The sequence below is a fragment of the Hakea prostrata genome, chromosome 10, assembly GCF_041222555.1.
Source record: "Hakea prostrata isolate BN-2017 chromosome 10, UWA_Hpros_2, whole genome shotgun sequence".
Classification (NCBI taxonomy): domain Eukaryota; kingdom Viridiplantae; phylum Streptophyta; class Magnoliopsida; order Proteales; family Proteaceae; genus Hakea; species Hakea prostrata.
In genome coordinates, this window is record NC_142609.1 from 40,725,724 (window position 1) to 40,736,773 (window position 11,050).

The window sequence follows — 11,050 nt, forward strand, 5'->3', positions numbered from 1 at the left end:
CAGAAGTTGTAAATGCAAAACATCAGAAGGGAAAAGGGAAAGGGAAAGTGATCGGTTCATTATTGAAGTTGCTTCTCCATTACCGATTAAATGGGAGATTTTGTAATCGACACCATAATTGCAGGAGAAAAAGCAATGTGAAAAGATAGAAGGTGGGACTCATTGCTAGTGTGGTGGAATCTGGGGTTAGAAAAAGCCAAAAAAGATTCCACAGAGAGCATCTTCTAATATCTACAAGGAATCAGTTTTTCATTTCTTTCTGTTTTTTATTTTATCTTTTTATCTATCTATTTATTTTTATTTGTTTTACTTTAGGACTATGAAAAGTTTTGGGAGAACTTTGGAAAGAACCCAATGAAGATCGTGAAAACCGTGACGGTCTTGCTCCAGTGCTTCGGTTCCTTTCTTCTCAGAGTGAGGAAGAGATGATAAGCTTTGATAAGTATGTTAATAATTTCATATATTGTGTTTTCTTGATTTGCAAAATCAAATCAGGTGCTCCGAAGCCCAAGATCACTGTATATTTTATTTTTGTTAAAAAGATGGATCCTTTCACTTCCATTACACCCGACTTCACTCCTGATTTCTGGCGGAGCACCAAACACGTTCTGGAGTTGCTTCAGCATCACATGAGTGGTGGATTCATTTTGAGTATTCTTGGTACTATGTATAAACTATGACATGAAAGTTTATGCGACCGTAGAAGGCTTATTCGAAAGGGCTAGGGAACTACAATTGAAAAAGGTGTGAGTGAAAAGTGATTTAGTGGAGGCCATGGTTTCAAAACAAAGAGTGGTTGATTTAGTGGATTGATAAATTGGATAACACAGCTGTTGGGGTTAATTCAAGGGGTGGCGCTGAAAATTTTCCTCTAATTTTTAATGCATAAGTTATCGGATAAATTCAAACTCAAATAACCAAATAATCTAGCTTTCTGGTAATCAATTGAAAAAAAAAAAAAAAGAAAAAAGAGAGAGCAGCTTACACTTTTTGGTCTAATTGTATATTTTGTCATAATTATAGTTGAATGCAGATAAACGATATGAATCAAACCCTTGGACAATAGATGCTTTTTTTCGTGCCCAAAACCATGCAAATGTTACTACACTAGTTTACAAATTAAAATAATAATAATAATGGAAACAAAATAATATGGAGCAAGTATAGAAGACATGCCCTTCCATATAAACCACAACCCCGATTATGGGTTCCTGCAAATTCGGCTCTTCACTAGGTTGCGAGCGAGCTAATATGCTCTACTTGCAAGTCGAAGATTTTGTTCTTCTCATATTTTTTCACCACATATTTAGGAAGGGGAGTCCACATTTAGTTTGCCTTGTCAATGCTCAAGTGGGCTTCCTCCTATATGAGTTGTTGAAGGGAGTGAGGGAGCACAATCCTCTACCTAGAAATAGAAGCTCTAGAGTAATTGAGAGCAGCATTGCACCACCCAAGAGATTAAATAATAAAAATCCAATGCCATTATAAACAAGAGCACTTCAACTAAGTACTAGCAGTTAATAGTATCAGCAGTTAACAATCAAGTAATGATCAGGACTACTTTCTTATTATAACTACAAAACATGAACTGCTCATTTTTAGAAAACAATATCATCTGATACAAAACAAATATTATCGTACCTATAATTGAGAACTTCTGCACAGACAAAATGACAAATACATGAAAGCATACTTTTGTGTCATTATGTGCATGGATACTTAAAGGAGAAGGGAAAGGGAAAGCGCTCAGCGATGCATTACTAAATTGATTCTCCAGGCATATCTGATTCAAATAAGAAATTCGTATTGATTCCCAAGGTCAAGAAAGACGGTTTAATTGCCGGAGAACGCCATGTGAAAGGTAGAAGGTGAGAGTGTGAGACTCATTGCTAGTGTGGTGGTAGCAGAAAAGAAAAAGGTTCTCCAAAAAAACAGAACGATTAAAAACTGACAAATCGAGTCATAAGGAGTTTAGTATTTAAATTCTTGAGACAAAATGATCATTTTACCCTTACTTACTAAATAGATTAAAAGTAGTAATCAAATTCCTATTCTACCATCAAACCCTATTATTGCTTCTTAAAATTTTAACATTTAGGAGATGGTGAAGATTCGTCTTACCCGTTTTCTTCAATTTCTTCGAACTCCATTTTTTTTACAATGGTCATTTTTTCTTTCAAATTCCTGTATCCATAGACGTTTTGGTTTCTCTGTTATGAAGATTAATTGAATGGTGTACGTGCATGAAAGGCCATGGATGGAAGCAATCAACAAAAGGAAAATCCTAATTTTTGCATCCAATTTCTACCCGAATTTTCAGAATCTTAATAATTTCATCTGTTGCGTTCTTTTTTTTCTTCCCAAAATTGCAGAGAAGAACAGGGTTCTCTCCAGCTCAAAGTCACTATTTTCTTTTTCTTGAAAAAAGTTAGATTTTTTCACTTTCATCACAACTGATTTGATTCCTAGATTTCTAGCGGATCATCCAATATGTCCTGTAGTTGCTTCAAGTCAAGAGCCAGAGAAGTATTAAATTATATGTTGTTAGGAATAATTTCTTATGCATAACGTATAATGTCCTATATTTCATTATATTATTATTTTTATATTATATCAATATATTCTAAATTTCTTAGAATTTTTAAATTAATAATATTGGAACTCCTATCTATAATTGAGCCTATGTACATTTCCATCCATTGGTCTCTTAGCGGAAGTTAGATAATAAAGAGCGCAATTTGCTGAACTCGAAGCTAGTAATATTCGCATCTTTGTGTGGGTACGCAAGTCCATAAGATAGGTCCACTAATTATTTAATATTATTTTATATATATATTGACACGTGGAGAGAGAGAGGAGGTGACGCATGTTCTCTCCCATCCTACCTCAGTCCTAAGTAGATTTCCTCATATTATTATTTTATATATTTAATCTTTGATAAGATAAGAAAGAGAAGCGAAAGAAAAGAAATAAAAAAGTGAGAGAGAGCAAATGTGCAGAGAACAGAGAGAGAAATTAAAGTGGAGAGAACAGAAAGGGAAAAAAATGTGTCTAAAACAAGAACTCAATGAGCTTGCCTAACTTTCGTATATTTTAAGTAGATGGTTTCACTAAATAAGATCCACTGTGTAGAAGCTATATTTGCAAAAGATCAAAAGGAAAGGGAAAGTGATGAAGTTGCTTCTCCATTATCCGATTCAAATTAAAATTTTCGTAATCGACCTCAAAGTCGACAAAAGACAATATAATTAATTGCAGGAGAAAAAGGAATGTGAAAGGATAGAAGGTGGGACTCATTGGTAGTGTGGTGGAATCTGGGCTGAGAAAAGAAATCAAATTCTAAAAAAAGGAAAATCAATTAGTCTTTTGTCTTCTACTGTTGATGAGGAAGCAACTAGTGAGGAAAGCTTTTGATATTATCTTGGATATATCCATGAGCGAGAACAGAGAGCAGAGCAATGTCTTCTACTGAAAAATTGAATAATTGATCCCATTGATGAGGTTGCAATCCAAAACTTGAAATCCTACAAGGAGAAGGACTTCGTGGACATCAGCGAGGAAGACTTTGCTTTGGGTTAGTCTAACATTTTCCCGTTCCTGAGGCAGAGTTCTGACATTTACCATGGCTGGAGGTGTAGAGGATTTTCTTCCTCTGCCATCCATGTTACCTGTTTGATGATTAACAGACCAAATGTCTGGTTGGACAATCAATGCTCATTGGGTTGGATGCCTCAAACTAACCATATATAAGATCAACAATTTGTTGCTGGATTTGTAGGTTGTTTTCTGATCCAAGGAATCTGTTACAATTTCAAGCTGATGAAGGCGCAGTCAGTTGGATGAGATACATCTAGATTCATTTCTATTACATCGCATATTTATCAAGGAATAGAGGGGTAGTCCCCAATAAATACAACCCTTATCTCCAAAAGAGACCACATTCATATTTTCCCAAAAGATCGAGACTTAAATTACCTATTTTCTTTGGTTCGTCTCTGTTGACAACTTGTTGAAGAAAACTTTGCACAATCACTTGTAGGATTGCTGTAATGACAAACTTGATGGAGCTGAAACATATCAATGGTATTTTTTTTAACGTATTTAGACGTCCTAACTTGTGCAACACAAGTTCCATGTGTATCTTCACCTCCAGGATCAGTTAGCCCCAACCTTTAAGGTTGCACCCTAGAAAGGTTACTTCAAGAGCCTTCAAGACGTGATTAGTGTTAGACAGAAACACAATAGCAAGAGACAGAGAGGGAAATTAATTATTCAAAAAGGAGCTTGATTCTGGGTTTATATAGAACATCAAAAGCTATGTGTGAAAATGTAAGGTTGCCTCCCTTTGTGGGGATACCTCTCTAATGGCATCTCCACCTTGTAACCTAGCAAGAATGGGCTTTCAGGATCAAGTCCGGAGTCTTAAGGTCCAAGTCCCAATTCATATATAAATATATTAATATTTATTGGTATATAAGCAATATATCCATGGCTCAGTACTAGGGTTCAAGTTGGATTCACTCTATATTGCATTAGTGCGGTCTTTAACCACAAAAGGTAAATAATATATATATATATATGAGCTTTCTATATATAAACTAAATGATGGGCTCCTCACTATTCAACGTGGGACTAAAATCCAATGACAAAAAGCATAGAAGGGAAAAAGAATAAATAAATATATAATAATACTAAAATAATACACGCAAGTTTTAAACATTTGTCAACTCTGTCCCACCAAAGATGAAAAATTGTAGCTGTGTCCCTAGGGGGGGGCCTTCCTTTCCCTTCCCCTCCTATTGGACCAAGCCAAGGCCTTATTCTCATCTGCTAGTTTTTGCACCGCAGATCCTTAAGACACCAATAAAGGACTGAAAGGAGACCAAAGATCTCATGTGAGTTCAGATCCTCTACCCCACAACTGACTGTGTCCCCATGCCCCCACACTCATGTGAGTGTGAGGGCATAGGGGGAGGAAATATCAATCTCGCCTTGATATGCATCAAATGGACATTCAAGTATGGTGAGGTCTTATGATTACTACACACCCATGAGAAAAGTTGACTCTGAAAAATCATGGTGTTATATATGCATATGTCGGATTGTGGTCATTTTTTTTCCGGGTAGAATGTAGGGTTGTAGTACAGATATGCATTTGGACTTCATTCTACTCCAGAAACAGAAGAAAAACCACATGAAACAAAAGAAAGAAAAAGAAAAGAGCCAGAAAATAGAGGTAAAAATAACATATGCTTTATTGTATTTGCGATCAGTAGAGCAGATTTACAGTTTAAGATCAAGCGGAAGAGCCTTAAGAGTATCCAAAGATTTCAACCTAAACAGAGTGTGCAGCAGAAAGAAAGCAAACCCAAATTGTGCTTGGAATTTATGTTTTCAATAAACCCCTAAATGAGAATAACATTGAAGATCCTATTATTATTTTTGTTTCTGACTTTTATTCCACCAGTTTGAGGATTGATATATTTGATATATTCATATATGTCAGATGGATTCTGATTGCATATCTATTTACAAATATGGGTTTTCTTTTTTCAACTAATTTATCTTCTAACAAGCAAATACAATTGGGAAGAGGCGGAGAGGGTGGATGAAAAGTTAAATCATGGTCTTTTTTTTTTTTTGGTAGAAAAATCATGGTCAAGTGACTGAAAACAAACAAATAAAAGAAAATTACATGTTTTAAATTGAAATTGAATAACGCACTCAATAGATTTCATTTGGTTAATTTCAAATCTTATGGCAATAAAACCTTCTTTTTTTTTGGCGAATCTAAGAGACAGTGGAAGTTTGAAAGTGGCTGACATAGGGTAATGTAATCTGAGAATGAGGAGAAAATTTGAAGTTAATTAAGAACAAACTGATAGCAAGCATATATATGAACCATTAAATTAAATAAGAAAGAACATTAGGTTGCATTTATAGAGTGTATTAAGTTGGAACACTAGGTCAAACCCATAGCTAGCTTAATTATACAGCTGTAAAATCAGAATATGAGGATGTTCATGAAGTTGATGATATTGTCAGTGGTGCTCCCAAAGAACAACTCTGTTTCCTCTGTCTTGTCTCCCAAATTTCTTCAGCTTAAGGTTTGGAACATTCCTCTTCCCAAAAAGTCACCTGTTGTATCACATTTAGAAAAAATGGAACCCAATTTGCTTTACGGGGATTCTCATACCATATACACTAATTCGGGAGGCTGACACAGTTAGTGTATCCCCATCTTCATATTTACATTGAGCAGCGATTGATTTCCAAACACTATTTGGTATCTTGATCGCCCAAGTAATCATTTGTCCGTCTATATTATAGGGTGTTTTTTGGGCATGCTTCCATGTAGAATTCCTTGAAGAAATGAAAACTTCAACAAGGTCTGCTGCTGCAGAGGCGAAGTTGACAAAGCCAGACAGTGGTTCAAAGGTAGTGCATATAATCAGCCCTTTTTGTTGTGGCTGCATCTCCATGTTATGAGGTTGAACAATAACCTGGCAATTATCAGTTTGAAATGCAAACCAATCGGGAATCTCATTCCCAGGAAGAAAGATGTCACAGATCTTATCGCCTCCAAATTCTTCACATATATCCTGTCCATGAAACCAAATCAGACTACCATATATGTTCTTTATATAATTAATTAAAAACATCAGAAAAAGTGGTTTCACAATTTTAAATCTATAGTAGCCTAGTCTGAGTAAAAGAGAAAACCTGAAAGATTCTCTTCTTCACAGAAGTTTCCAATTTGACGCAATCATGCAAGTCTATTAATGTTGCAGATTTCAAACCCCCTAAGCCCTCAATTTTAGTCACCTCTGGACAAGCTGAAAGGTCTAGCTCCCTTAATTGCTTCAAGTTTGACAGGTACGGTAATCTTTCCAACTGGTCGCATTGATATAGACGAAGAGAACTCAAACTTGACGGAAGCATTGGAAGGCACTTAAATTTGGTGACGCACAGATTCAATGACTCCAACGAAGAAAGCTTCCCAAGCTCACCAACTATACCATCATCTATCGACTTACAATGTGACAGATTAAGCTCTTTTAAACGTTTCAATTCCCCGAATCCCTTTGAAAAAATTTCAAACTGACGCCACAAATAAACATCAAGTACTTCAAGGGATTCCAATTTGTTGATTCCGTGTGGAAGATTTCTTAAACTGACACAGGCTTCTAGTCTCAATTCTACAAGCTTCTTTAGACAATGAATAGATTCATGGATTTCGACCAAGCTTTTACACCCCTCGAGATTCAATCTCTCAAGATTTTGGAGTCCAGAGAAATCCGGCGTTTGTGTTAAGAATTTAGATTTGCTAAGATCAAGGACCTTCAGCATTGGGAGATTCTGGAAGATAAGACAAAAAGTAGTTTCCACAAATTGCATATCATAAAACTCACTCAAATAGATATAACACAAATCGGAAAAATTAATTTGGCGTACCTTGGTTCCCTCCCAAGTTAGTTCAAGAACGCTCTCCTGCATCTCAAGAATAACTAGGTTCCCTAGCTGAAAATTATCTGGTATACTTTTGAAAGGGTACCCAAGCCATTTGAGGCAAACTAAATTTTTGAATAAAATAACTTCCTCTTGACAAGAATCTATAGTGTTTCCTCTTGCATCAACCCGAACATTGGTAACTTGAAGAAATCTTAGATTTGGCATTTTAGAAACACCTTTGATAATCACTTAGCCAAAATACTCATGGTCTACGCCATTTGGGGTTTCTAACAATTGAAAGCCTTCAACGGTACTTGTTCCCTGACAAAAGAGATAAATTAATAAATAAAATAAAATAAAATAAAGGGAAAAAAGGAAAAGGAAATCATCATGTAATATGATAAGAGATGCAAATTTATGTGCTAGTATAGTACTTATGGTGAGATTTCTCAATGTATCAATGGCTTCATCAATTTTCCACACTCTACTACGCTTTCCTGGATCCTTGAGAGACTCATTACAAACAATTTCCCTACCCATGTCTCTAATTAGATCATGCATACGAAGTCTGTTATCTTCAATTGTCACCAAACACCTCTCTTTGAGATTTTTAATCACAGCTACTCCACTTGGATGGCAAGCATCTAAAATCATACTCACCCAGTCTTTGTCATATCCAACAAAAAAACATGAGATATCAAGGAATGCACTTTGGTCAAACTTATCTAATGCATAATAACTAATTTTAAGTTTTTCCAGGACATCATTAAGGGGTATCTCTTTTAGTTTTTTCAACTGACATTTCCACTCAACTGGACTTCTTTTGTACAGAAGAGAACCCAAAGTCACGAGAGCTAATGGGAGGCCTCCTGCATAACGTACCACTTCCTCTGAGAGCTCCTCATAGCCTTCTAAGGAATCACTTTGTCTGAAGGCATGGCGGCATAAAAGTCGAAGAGATTCCTTCACATCCATTGTCTCAACTCTATATTTATATTTTTCATCCACATCCAATTCAGTCAGCAAATGTTCATCTCGAGTCGTCAAGATGATTCGACTTCCTGGACAAAACCAATCAAAATTACCGACCAATTTATCCAAATGTATCATCTTCGCCACATCATCAAAAACAATAAGAACTCTTTTACAGCGTAGACGATTATTGATCATATCGATTCCACGGTGTTCATTGTGAATCTCGATGCCTTCACGTTTCAGGATATCAGAGAGAAGCTGTTTTTGCAGATGCAGAGAACCCTGTCTTTCGCTAGAAACCTCTCTAACATCAGCAAGAAAGCAACTACCATCAAAGTTTCTAGACATAATGTTAAAAACGGCCTTTGCGATGGTTGTCTTCCCAATTCCACCAGGGCCATATATTCCTATGGTGCGAACAACATCCGATCCCCCTTCATTCAGCAAACCGCATATGGCCTCTATGTGGGAGTGAAGTCCAGTTGGAAATTTGGCAACATGCAAACATCCTCCAGTAGGGTTTGTTATTGCCAAAACTGCTTCGACAATGTCCTTTATAAGTTCAGCTTCATGCCTGATCATGCATGTTGATGAAAAGACCATATATATAAAAATACAAAGACCAAAAGTATGTAAGAAAGAAAGAAGAAAAAGAGATTACTACATCAGAAGGCTGCAACTGTAAAACAGGACGAATTAACCAAAAGGATTTGATTAATAAGAAAGACTACTTACCCATCAGCAAACTTTAGTTGATCCCATCCTGACAAATTCGCAGCTTCTGTGAGAGCATCCCTCCACTCCTCCACCCTCTTCTTCTCATTCTGGAAACGCTCTTCGTGTCTCATAAATGCCTGAGCATAAGTGTTACTCTGTTTCCTGACATCCGACGGATCGATGTTGTAAAAGACAGGGAGAACCTTTTCCATTCGGCCATCTCTTTTGGAATTGAGGATTTTCAGCAACTCACCAAGACACCAGGTGGAAGAAGCATAGTTCTGAGAGAAGACGATAATGGCAACCCTGGAATTTTCGATGGCTGCCATAAGTCCTGAAGAGATATCCTCTCCCCTATTTAGCTCTTCCTTGTCTCTGAAAGTCTGAATACTTTCTTGGATTAGTGCGTTAAAGAGATGATCGGTGAAGCTAGTACGAGTGTCCTCCCCAGAAAAACTCAAGAAAACATCATACTTCCACTTACCAGAGGAAGACGAGGAGGCTCCGCTGGTCGCCATGGACAATGCAGCAAAAGATCAGAAAAACACAAATCTCAAGAGATCGATGCAAAGCAAGACCCACTGTGCAGAAGCTGTAAATGCAAAAGATTGGAAAGGAAGTTGCTCAGAAGAGGAAGGGAAAATGATCAGCGTGCATTATTGAAGTTGCTTCTCCATTATCCGATTCAAATGAAAATTTTGTAATCAACCCCAAAAGTCAACAAAAGACACTAAAAGAGGACGATCAATTATTAATCTTTAGTCAAGGATTCTTATATTCAAATTCGTCAGTTTTCTGGGGACGATTTTAGCTGAAGCTCCTGACATTGTCTTGTAGATAGGTCCAAAAAAAGTTAACAGACTTTTCTGGCTATTGTCATTATAATTATAATAGAAAAAAGGTAAAAATCTTTGAAAAGTCAACAATATTGAGAATTCAATAGAAGAAAAACTAGAAATTGGTTGGGTTGCTATTGACCTGGTCCATGCTGATGAGTTGAGAGGGACATCGTTGTACTCTTCTGCAATGAAACAAAAATGAGGTCGTAGAGAAATTGACACCTTCAACAGTAGGGAAGAAATCATCGTCTTTAATCCGTTTTCTTCAATTTCTTCCAAGTTCATGTTTCACTTCAGTAAGTTTTCTTACAGATTCATGTATACATGGAAGTATTGATTTCTTCGAGATCAAGAAAAAGATATGAGCAAGCAGTCTCCAAATTAAATGCAATGGCATACAAAAAGAGTCCCCGATGAAAGCAAGAAAAAGGAAACCCTAACTTTTGCATCCAATTTCTATTGGAATTTCTAAATTCTTTAATAATTTCATATATTGTGTTTTCTAGATTTACAAAGACGAGTCAGGTTCTCTCAAGCTCAAGATCATTATTTTCTTTTTTTTCCTAAAAAAAAATGGATCCTTTCACTTTCATTACAGCCGACTTCACCCCTGATTTCTGGCAGAGCATCGGACATGTTCTGCAATTGCTTCAGCAGCATACGAATTCATGAAGAAATAAAGTTTGAAAAACATGAAGATAGAGTCGAAATTTTGAAAAACTAATAGGATTTTCCACAAACCTGTTGCACCTTCTTCACTTCATCTTTTGACTAGACCCCTTCTTTTTCTCATTCCAAGTCTTCTACTTCTTGAACTTCTCTCTTTAATCTTTGGTAATTAATTTTCACTCGAGATTGAAAACTTTGATTGGAGAAAATCGTGAGAGGAACTGCAATTGGAGAAAAATCCAAGGTAACTAATTTTTAATGCTGAAGTTATCGAATAAATTCAAACCCCAAATAATCTTACTTTGTGGCGTTCGATTGAAGAAAAAAAAGCAGCTTCCACTTTTTGGTCCAGTTGTGGATTTTGCCCTAATTACAGCTGAATGCAGATAAACAATATG

At 36.3% G+C, this 11,050-nt stretch overlaps 1 pseudogene across 1 annotated transcript; it reads right to left on the bottom strand.

Moving 5' to 3' along the window:
- Positions 1–5,909: 5,909 nt before the first annotated feature.
- Positions 5,910–9,755, bottom strand: LOC149002976 (TMV resistance protein N-like; annotated as a pseudogene). Its single transcript, XR_016170391.1, has 4 exons — positions 9,163–9,755; positions 7,456–9,001; positions 6,724–7,359; positions 5,910–6,602 (listed from the first exon to the last, which is right to left on the bottom strand). The product of XR_016170391.1 is annotated as a TMV resistance protein N-like (transcript).
- Positions 9,756–11,050: the final 1,295 nt, after the last annotated feature.